General features: G+C 33.8%; 2 pseudogenes across 1 annotated transcript; both read left to right on the top strand.

The window, feature by feature from the left end:
• The first annotated feature begins 215 nt into the window (after positions 1–215).
• On the top strand, positions 216–6852 carry LOC143551092 (carotenoid 9,10(9',10')-cleavage dioxygenase 1-like; annotated as a pseudogene). Its single transcript, XR_013138438.1, has 14 exons — positions 216–408; positions 3018–3088; positions 3195–3209; positions 3387–3497; positions 3619–3718; positions 3892–3954; positions 4424–4534; positions 4591–4775; positions 4880–5018; positions 5114–5231; positions 5315–5416; positions 5977–6221; positions 6309–6420; positions 6500–6852. The product of XR_013138438.1 is annotated as a carotenoid 9,10(9',10')-cleavage dioxygenase 1-like (transcript).
• A 179-nt stretch (positions 6853–7031) lies between these two features.
• Positions 7032–8575, top strand: LOC143551093 (aspartic proteinase CDR1-like; annotated as a pseudogene).
• Positions 8576–9958: the final 1383 nt, after the last annotated feature.

The following is a 9958-nucleotide window of genomic DNA, read 5'->3' as shown; positions in this document are numbered from 1 at the left end:
AAAAAAAAAATCTAGTGACGGAGTACACAAACCACCACAAGTCACAACACAAGAGTCGTAATCCGTCAAATCAAACGTGGCCGTTTCCTTCACACCAAATATTATTCTCACTAACAAATTGCCAAAACATAATAACTTAATAATAATAAAATAAAAATATAATAACCAACCCATTCATTTCACACAAACACTCATCACTGTAACAGAATGGTTACCACTGGTGGAGTGGTGGCGGTTAACCCTAAGCCGAGCAAAGGATTCACTTCCAAAGCAATTGATTGGCTCGAGAAGCTTATGGTGAAGCTCATGTATCATTCGTCTCAGCCGCATCACTGGCTGTTCGGTAACTTTGCTCCCGATGATGAAACGCCTCCCTGCAAGGATGTAACTGTTATCGGTGAACTACCGGTTAGTTACTTACATGCTCCTACTGCTATATTGTTGATTTATGTTTAGACGTAGTGTTAATTGGTGTTTAATTAGTTAATGATGATGAATTGGTACGGAATTGTGTCGGTGATGGTTTAGACCTAGCGTAAACTGATACTGAGTTAGTAAGTTAGTAGATGATGTTGAATTGTGTTTGAGTCTAAGTTATCACGATGAATTGCTGTTGAATTAGTTAATGGTGATGATTTGTTACGGAGTTGTGTTGTTGCTGTTTTTGACCTAGTTTAATTGCTGTTGAGTTAGTAGATGATGTTGAATCGGTGTTTAAGTTTTGGTATTATGTCTCGTGTATGTGTTTAGGTTTAAGTTATCGCGATGAATTGGTGTTGAATTAGTTAATGATGATGATGAATTGTTACGGAAGTGTGTTGTTGATTATTTAGGCCTAGTGTGATTGATATTTAGTTAGTAGATAATGTTGAATCGTGTTTGAGTTTCGGTAATACAGTATGTGTCTCGTGTACGTGTCTAGGTTAGGTTATTACTTATTAGGATGTGTTTGTTACGGAGTTGTATTGATTGATGTGCTGTTATGCTTAATTATGTATTTAAGGTGTATTAATATGTCTTTGTATCTCGTAATTGATGGAGTTTGTTGCTAATTTCAGTCATATATTTGTGGTAGACTGGTAGTCAGTGTGAATTATCATTGATTTTTTGTTTAGACCTAGCATAAATTGTTATTGAGTTAGTAGATGATGTTGAATCGTGTTTGAGTTTCGGTAATTCATCTCGTGTATGTGTTTAGGTTTAAGTTATGATGATATGTTTGTTACGGAGTTGTATCGTTTGATATGTTATTATGCTTAATATTTGTGGTGTGTTAATGTATGAATGGTTGCTTGATGCTACAATTTTTTAATTGATGGAGTTTGTTGCGAATTTCAGTCATATATGTGGTAGTCATAGTCAGTTTGAGTAATTATTTGTTTGATTGCTGAAGATTATGTTATTGATTTTTTTTGTTTAGACCTAGCATAAATTGCTATTGAGTTAGTTAGTTAGTAGCTGATGTTGAATCATACTTGAATTTCGGTATTACGTCTCGTGTATGTGCTTAGGTTAGGTTATTAGCATGTGTTTATTACGGAGCTGTATTGATTGATGTGTTATTATGCTTAAGCACATATTTATGGTCTATTAATGTATGAATGTTTGTTTAGTGCTTGAATCTTATAATTGATGGAGTTTGTTGCTAATTTTAGTCGTATATTTGTGGTAGTCAGTATGAATTATTATTAATTTTTTGTTTATACCTAGCATAAATTGTTATTGAGTTAGTAGATGATGCTGAATCGTGTGTGAGTTTCGGTATTACGTCTCGTGTATGTGTTTAGGTTATGTTATCAGGATATGTTTGTTATGGAGTTGTAGCATCGATTGATGTGTTATTATGCTTCATTATATATTTGTGGTGTATTAATATCTGAATGTTAGATTCGTGCTTGAATGAGTTGAATCTTATAATTGATGGAGTTTGTTGTCTTGCTAATTTTCAGTCATAAATTTGTGGTAGTCAATTTGAGTTATTATATGTTTGATGCTGAGGATTATGTTATTGATTTATTGTTTAGACCTAGCATAAATTGCTATTGAGTTAGTAGATGAAGTGAATCGTGTTTGAGTTTCATTAATTCATCTCATGTATTTGTTTAGGTTAAGTTATTATGATATGTTTGTTACGGACTTACGGAATGGTATTGTTGATGTTTTATTATGCTTAATCATATATTTGTGGTGTGTTAATATATGAATGTTTGATTGATGCTAGAGTTTTGTAATTGATGGAGTTTGTTGCAAATTTCTGTCAGGAAATGGTTTCATTATGTTTCTATAGTGATATCTGTAATAATACAATATCTGAATGTTGGATTCATGTTTGGATTTTTGTAACTGATGGAGTTTGTAGCTAATTTCTGTAAGGAAATGATTTCATTATGTTTCTATTGTGATTATGTGTAATCATATATGACTGTTTGTTTCATGCTTGAATTCTATAATTGATGGAGTTTGTTGCTATTTTCTGTGAAGAAATGATTTCATTATTTTGTGTGGTGATTACTGTAATTATGTAATATCTGAATGTTAGATTCATGTTTAAAGTTCGTACTTGAAGGAGTTTGTTGCTAATTTCTGTTAGGAAATGGTTCCGCTATGTTTCTAAGGTGATTGTCTGGAATCATATAGTATCTGAATGTTTGGTGGTGCTTGAATTTCATAACCGATGGAGTTGTTGCTAATTTTTGTCAGGAAATGGTTCGTTATGTTCAACTGAATGTTTGATTCATGCTTGAATTTCATAACTGACAGGATTTTGTTGATATTTCTGTCACCAAATGGTTTCATTGGGTTTCTATGTGATCATCTGTAATTAATATAATATCTGAATGTTTGATTCTTGATTGAACTTTGTAAGTGGAGTTTGTTGCTAATTTCAGTTAGAACAAGGTTTCATTATGCTTCATTAATATTTTTATTGGAAATTCTTGTGTTAGTTGTAACATTCTGTCATTTAATGTTTTTGTCTTTTGGTGCTAATTATCATTTCAAAATATTTGTAATCACAGGAGTGCCTGAATGGTGAATTTGTTAGAGTTGGTCCTAATCCTAAGTTTTCTTCTGTGGCTGGATATCACTGGTACATAGCATCTACAGTTAGAATAATTAAGTTCACATTTGCTACAAAACTTTACACATTTGGTTCACAACTTTAATTTACATATGTTCTTTTGTTTGCTTTTCAGGTTTGATGGAGACGGGTAAGTGTTGTTCATCACTTAATCTCTATTTCTACACTTGATGCATAATTAATGGACTCTGATTATTAATAATGTATATACTTTCATCATCCTGTATAAAATTCTGTTTTGATTATCAATGTCCGGTATTTGCTACTTTTTAATATTAATCTATAATCTTAACTACTTTGTCTGCAGAATGATCCATGGCTTGCGGATCAAAGATGGAAAAGCAACTTATCTCTCTCGTTATGTAAAACATCTCGTTTGGAACAAGAGGAATATTTTGGAGGAGCTAAGTTTATGAAGGTATTCCTCCAAAGTTGTACCCAACATTAGAAATATTAATAAATTTTGTGGAAATAAGTCCTTAGTTTTGTTATAGGTTTATGTTAAAGAGGTAGTTACATTTTGGTTATTGTATTTTCAGATTGGAGATCTGAAGGGGTTTTTTGGGTTAGTGATGGTCCATATGCAGATGCTAAGATCAAAGTTGAAAGTTCTAGATCTTTCATATGGCCAGGGGACAGGTTGGTTGATATATTACTTTATAATACCTTTTTAGTTGTAAGAACTTCGGGCCGCTTGTTCATGATCTTTATTCTTTAGTTACGAAAGTACAGTAATTGATTTCTTGCCATTCTTTTTATATTTGTTGTCTTGAGAAACCTTAGAAATAACTATTCACATTGATTTCTTTCAGGAAACACTGCTCTCATATATCACCATGGAAAGCTCTTGGCACTATCAGAAGGAGATAAACCATGTAAGTCAAACCTTAATCATTTAATTTATTCATCAACGGTTCATATTTTTTAAAGTTTTTTACTTCTTACGTACAAATGTCTGTATCATGTGCATAAAAGTTCATTAAACTAATTTCTTCATTTGTTCTTCTAAATTTTAAACGTTTACCTACATATATGTAAGGTTATGTGTAGGTAATATAACCTACACATGATTTGCCCATGTTCTCAGAAAAAACTGTGTTCAGCCTAGAACCCTCCTTTAATACGTACATGTATGTATGTAATATATGCGTGTATGTATGTGTATATATATATATACACACACATATGTGTGTATAAATGTATTGGTTCTCTACTTAATGTGGTTGCATAAATAAACTCTCTCGTAGAATTGCATTTAGCTTTGGACAAAGTAACAATAACCTTAATGTGATCATCTAGGTAAGTTAACATAAGTGCAAATTGTACATTTTTTGTAAATTTCAGATGCCATTAAAGTGTTGGAAGATGGTGACCTGCAAACTCTTGGCTTGATGGATTATGATAAGAGGCTTTCTCACGCATTCACTGCCCACCCAAAGATCGATCCAATCACCGGTAAAATACTTTCTCCATATTATCGTATTATTTCACAAAATAGCATTTGTTTCCAGGTGAGATGTTTACATTTGGATATGCACAAACAGCACCATTTGTCACATATCGTGTGATTTCAAAGGATGGTGTTATGAATGATCCTGTTCCAATAACAATACCAGAATCAGTAATGATGTATGATTTTGCGATTACTGAGAATTATGCTATCTTCATGGATCTGCCTTTGTACTTTAGGCCAAAAGTATGTGAATCTTGATATTGTTGTCACTTTTTGTCAGATTTCCGGCCTTGTTTTAAGTTTTCTTTAAATAAGCCCATTAAAGATTTACATTAAAATCCTCTTAGGACCTGGTGAAGGAGAAAAAGTTGATTTTCACATTTGATAAAACAAAGAAAGCCCGATTCGGTATCCTTCCACGCTATGCAAAGAATGAGCTCCAGATTAAATGGTTTGAGCTTCCAAATTGCTTCATATTTCACAATGGTGAGGGCTCTTTTTTATTTATTTCCATATCTACCGTTCATAAAGTATTATTTGAGGTCTTGCATTGGTGATTATTCAAAACTTCATAATATTAGCAAATGCATGGGAGGAAGGAGATGAAGTTGTTTTGATTACATGTCGCCTTCAAAATCCAAATTTGGATATGGTTGGTGGTGGTGTTAAAGAAAAGCTTGAAAATTTCTCAAATGAGCTGTAAGATTTTTATCCTTTGTTAGTTTTTCGAGAGGTTAAAAGGCCATTTTAGTAATTTTACCTGAAAAATATTCATTGTATAGGTTTGAGATGAATTTCAACATGGAAACTGGTCTTGCTTCTCAGAAGAAGTTGTCTGAGTCTGCTGTTGATTTTCCTAGGGTGAACGAGTACTACACTGGCAGGTAAACAACATCAATTATTATTATTATTATTAATATTATAAAAAGGATAACATAATGACCATTTGACTATACATTTGACCTAAATAGCCATTTAACCAAATCATAAAAATATAACGATTACATGAATGTACAACCCAGTCATAGACATTACCATTGGCGCGGGATTGGGCTTAAAATTGCCATTGCTCTAAAATTGGTTCAACCAATTAGGAAATACCACCTCATCCTAAAAGATAGATGATGTGGTTTTGATAATTTGTCACGCCAGAAAGATGAACAAGTTTGGATGGTCAGGGGCATTTTGGTCATTTATCTAGACCTCATCCTACTTATACTTTTTAGTTATTTGTTTTTACTAATATCAGGGGCATTTTGGTCATTTTATTTCGACTTAACAGAAATTTAACAGGAGTTGGTGTTAATGCCCAAATTTGATACAACAAACCCCAAACGTGCAACTTTTTAAAGTTAATACCCAAACCTCAGGGTCCATCTGTATAATGAACTCTTACTATTATTTGCATGTTACTAATTATTTATCATCTTTTATGTGACCTCAGGAAACAGCGATATGTGTATGCAGCCAGGCTTGACAGCATCGCAAAGGTCACTGGCATTGTTAACTTTGATTTACATGCGGAACCCGAGGTTGGAAAAACAAAGCTTGAAGTCGGAGGGAATGTCCAAGGAATATACGACCTTGGGCCCGGTAGATATGGTTCCGAGGCAATTTTTGTTCCTAAAACCCCGGGATACGTGAAGATGTTGGCTACTTGATCTTCTTTACACATGATGAAAGCACCGGGTAGACATACATAAAACTCCCACAATACTTCATTATATAACATATCTGTAGAGTATTAATAAATTAATATATTTGTTTTTATTTTAGGAAATCATCAGTAACGGTTATAGATGCAAAAACAATGTCTCCTGATCCAGTTGCGGTTGTTCCATTGCCTCATGGAGTTCCATACGGTTTCCATGCCTTCTTTGTGACGGAGGTCGGTTAACTTGATCTCTTGAAACCAATCTTTATGACGGAAATTTTGAAAAGTTTTTTTGTTTGTGATATTTGGACAGGAACAAATTCAGGAACAAGCAAGGTTCTGAGTCTTTTGGTGGTGAAAACAAGTTACTGTGGATGGGTAAGAATGTCTGTTAAAAGCATTGTATATGGTTTTATGTAGTGTATCATAATAATCTAATGAAATACAATGGATATATACACATAAATACTTCATATGTGATATATGCGTTATGCAATGAATAGCACTCTTTAATCATCATGTGCAATTGATGATGGCATTGATCCAACTGTGCGCATGCATCTATTAAGCAGCCCGGCTACTCGGGGTAACGCACTAGCAAAAGGCGACCACATATGCTTGTGATCGCGTGGCTCAAGCCCACCATCTTCTTAGCCACATGAGTGGGGTGGGTTTTAAAAAGTTGTACCAAACGGTATTTTAGATAAATATGAAACCAAAAGTATCTAAAATCAGTAACCAAATTATAAAAATTATTGAATAATGTTGAATTTATGCAAGGAAAGCTGAAAATAAGAAATTGATTTATTTGGAATATATTTCTACTTTTGAACTAAACCATTACGAGGTTGAATGGTTGATTGATTTATTTGGAATATAAATATTTCTTTATTTATGTATATAATTCCTCTAATTAATGATTTAAATGGATATAAAAATCGCCTTAATGGTAATTTAATTTACCTTGATATCTCACCTTATAAATTTTGATCCAATATTAATTTTTCCTTCATATTCATCTTAGTCATGAGGAGGATCATTGTTTTCACTATCTTTATTATAACTATTTCGGTTTCTTTATCTAAATCCAGCCACCATGTTGGTGGTTTTAGTTTTGATCTTATTCATAGAGACTCTCCACTATCCCCTCTATATAACCCAACCCATTCACTAATCGATCGTAATAACAATGCTTTCCTTCTGTCTCTGTCCCGCCAATCAAAAAGCCCTACAAAGATGGACGTGGATATTTATGCAGAATATATAATGAAAATTGGAATCGGGTTCCCTCCCGTACCATTGTTTCTGACTGTTAGCATTTCAAGTAGCCTTACGTGGACCCCATGTGAACCCTGTAAGACATGTTACAAGCAACCGGGTGTACGCGTTTTTGTACCTGCTTCTTCATCCACTTATCATACAAATTCATGTCAATCAAAGGTTTGTAATCTTTTACATGCCAACAAATTACCGCCGTGTGACACAAAATGATATTTGTCGTTACGAAAACCCGGGCAGTTCTTACATCACAAAGGGTGTCCTTGCTAAGGACACCTTTTGGATCGGGCCAACTCCGTTCAAACAAGTTAGTTTTGGGTGTGTTCATGAAATTAAAGATGTTCCTTTCAAACAAGTTAGCTCTGGGTATGCTAATAAAATTAAATATATTAATGATTATCCAAGTCAGTACTTTTCAACTAATGTGAGTGGGTTTATTGGTCTTGGCCGTGGCCCGTTTTCGCTTGTCAACCAATTAAAACCCATTCAGGGAAAGTTTTCGTATTGTTTAATGCCACGCGCCTCAAGTCAACATAGCAAAATCTACTTTGGTGAACTTTTTAATATGTCAGGGCCAACAGTTGTTTCAACTTCTCTTGTAAAGATCGACGATCCACATTTCTACACCATGTATTTGTTTGATGTGTTGGTAGGAAACAAGAGTGTCTCATCATACAATCACAATCACAATCAAAATCACAATCAATCAAACAATGATAAGGCCAACATGCTTATACATATCGAGTTGGTCTTGACTTCTCTCCCTAGCGATATGTACAATCGGGTTATCATTGGTATAACCAAAGCCATAGGTGGTAAGACCATGCACAGCCCACACGCGTTTGCTAGTTATAGTATTTGCTACAAGGATTTGAGTTTGAATCGTGTCCCGGTTTTGACTTTGCGATTCACCGGAGCCGACTTGGAGGTGCCGCCCACATACATGTTTATGGAAGTTGAAAAAGAAGTGAGTTGCTTGACAATTCTAGAGGGCTCTCATGGTTTTGGTAATCTTGGAACTTTATTTCAAACAAATTTGATGGTAGGGTTTGATTTGATAAAGCAAAAGGTGTATTACGCTAACGAGGCTCTCACATGTACAAGGTACTAGTGACTTATTTTACTGGAAGTTTAAGTTTCTCCTTTGTTTTAGCCGAGTACGGGCAAATGTTAAACTATATTGTTACTTCTCGTATTATTAATGAAGATGTCGTTTTTGTCTACAAGTTTGTTCACAACTCACATCTTAAATAACAATAATGATAGCGAAATCTAATGGAACATATAGTGGTTCTAAATCATATATAATTACTTGGGCGGGTTGGTCAGAGAAGGAAAGCCCCCACGTCAATAACTCATTACCTAGAGTTCGAATACTCTTACGATGGTGTTCTCTTATTTCACAACGTTGTGAGAATTAAACCCGAATAAAACCTTAAATAATAAAAACTTATGGTCCAACCAAGTCTTGAATTCTTCTATCATCCCAATAGCTATCTATGATATACGTAAAAATAATATATATTGTCAACATAAAGTTGAGCGAGTAACCACGGTTTTGAATAAATATAATAAATAAAAATTACAACTACTTGCGGCATGTGAATTACATCAACTAGCATAATATAAATATAAAAGTGGCATTTCCCCTCGACCCAAAAATGGTGTCAACTTACTCGGACGGTGTATGATCATACTATAAGGATGCGGATGAGGATGAGATACCAACCATAAAGCAATAAAGGCATAGTCATGTAGCAATTAACAACTAATCGAGCAATATCAGAACTACGCAATTAATGGAATTGAGTTTGTGTATGTATATGTGCAAATAATAATTTGAGTTTTTGTACACACAAAGCTCCCAAAACAAAATAGGAAAAAGGGGGATGTGATTATTCACTTTAGTTATTAGGCGAGTGAAAGACGAGAAGATAAGATGTGCGTAAATTAAGCGAGCCGACAAAATTTAAATGAAATGCCCTAAAAATACATAATAATAAACTATATTAAAAACCAAAAAGAAACGAACTGGAATTAAATTAAAATGCAATCTACAACTCCCGTTATAGAGAAAACGAGAGATACGCGAGCCAACTGACATGAAAATAAAATATTCTAGAAAAATTACAGTAAATTCTTCTTTTGAAACCGAACTTAACCAAACAAGAATTATTAATTAATTTCTCCCTAACTCTAGTTATTGAGAAAACTAGAGTTAAACGAGTGTTGGTTCGTGACTAACCTAGATATTGGTATGAGACCGGATTCGGGTCTAATAGCTTCAAAATAATAAGATAAGACGAAAGCATAAAAGGGTAAGTGGCTAATTCGGGACGATTCATGGTGAAATCGAAAAACCCCAAACTAACTTTAACATAAACCTTAATGAGGCAATTGACCATCAAAACTCCATTAATCATCGAAATTGATTGAGGTCTTTCACTTAAAATATAAAAATGAACAGCTTTCATGTGCAACATTTACCTGGAAA

Source organism: Bidens hawaiensis, unplaced genomic scaffold (assembly GCF_021521415.1).
Source record: "Bidens hawaiensis isolate Kalapana, Puna unplaced genomic scaffold, B.hawaiensis_p1.1 tig00016263_1, whole genome shotgun sequence".
Lineage (NCBI taxonomy): Eukaryota > Viridiplantae > Streptophyta > Magnoliopsida > Asterales > Asteraceae > Bidens > Bidens hawaiensis.
Note: the sequence above shows the minus strand (reverse complement) of the source record. Positions and strands in the feature narration are given on the sequence as shown.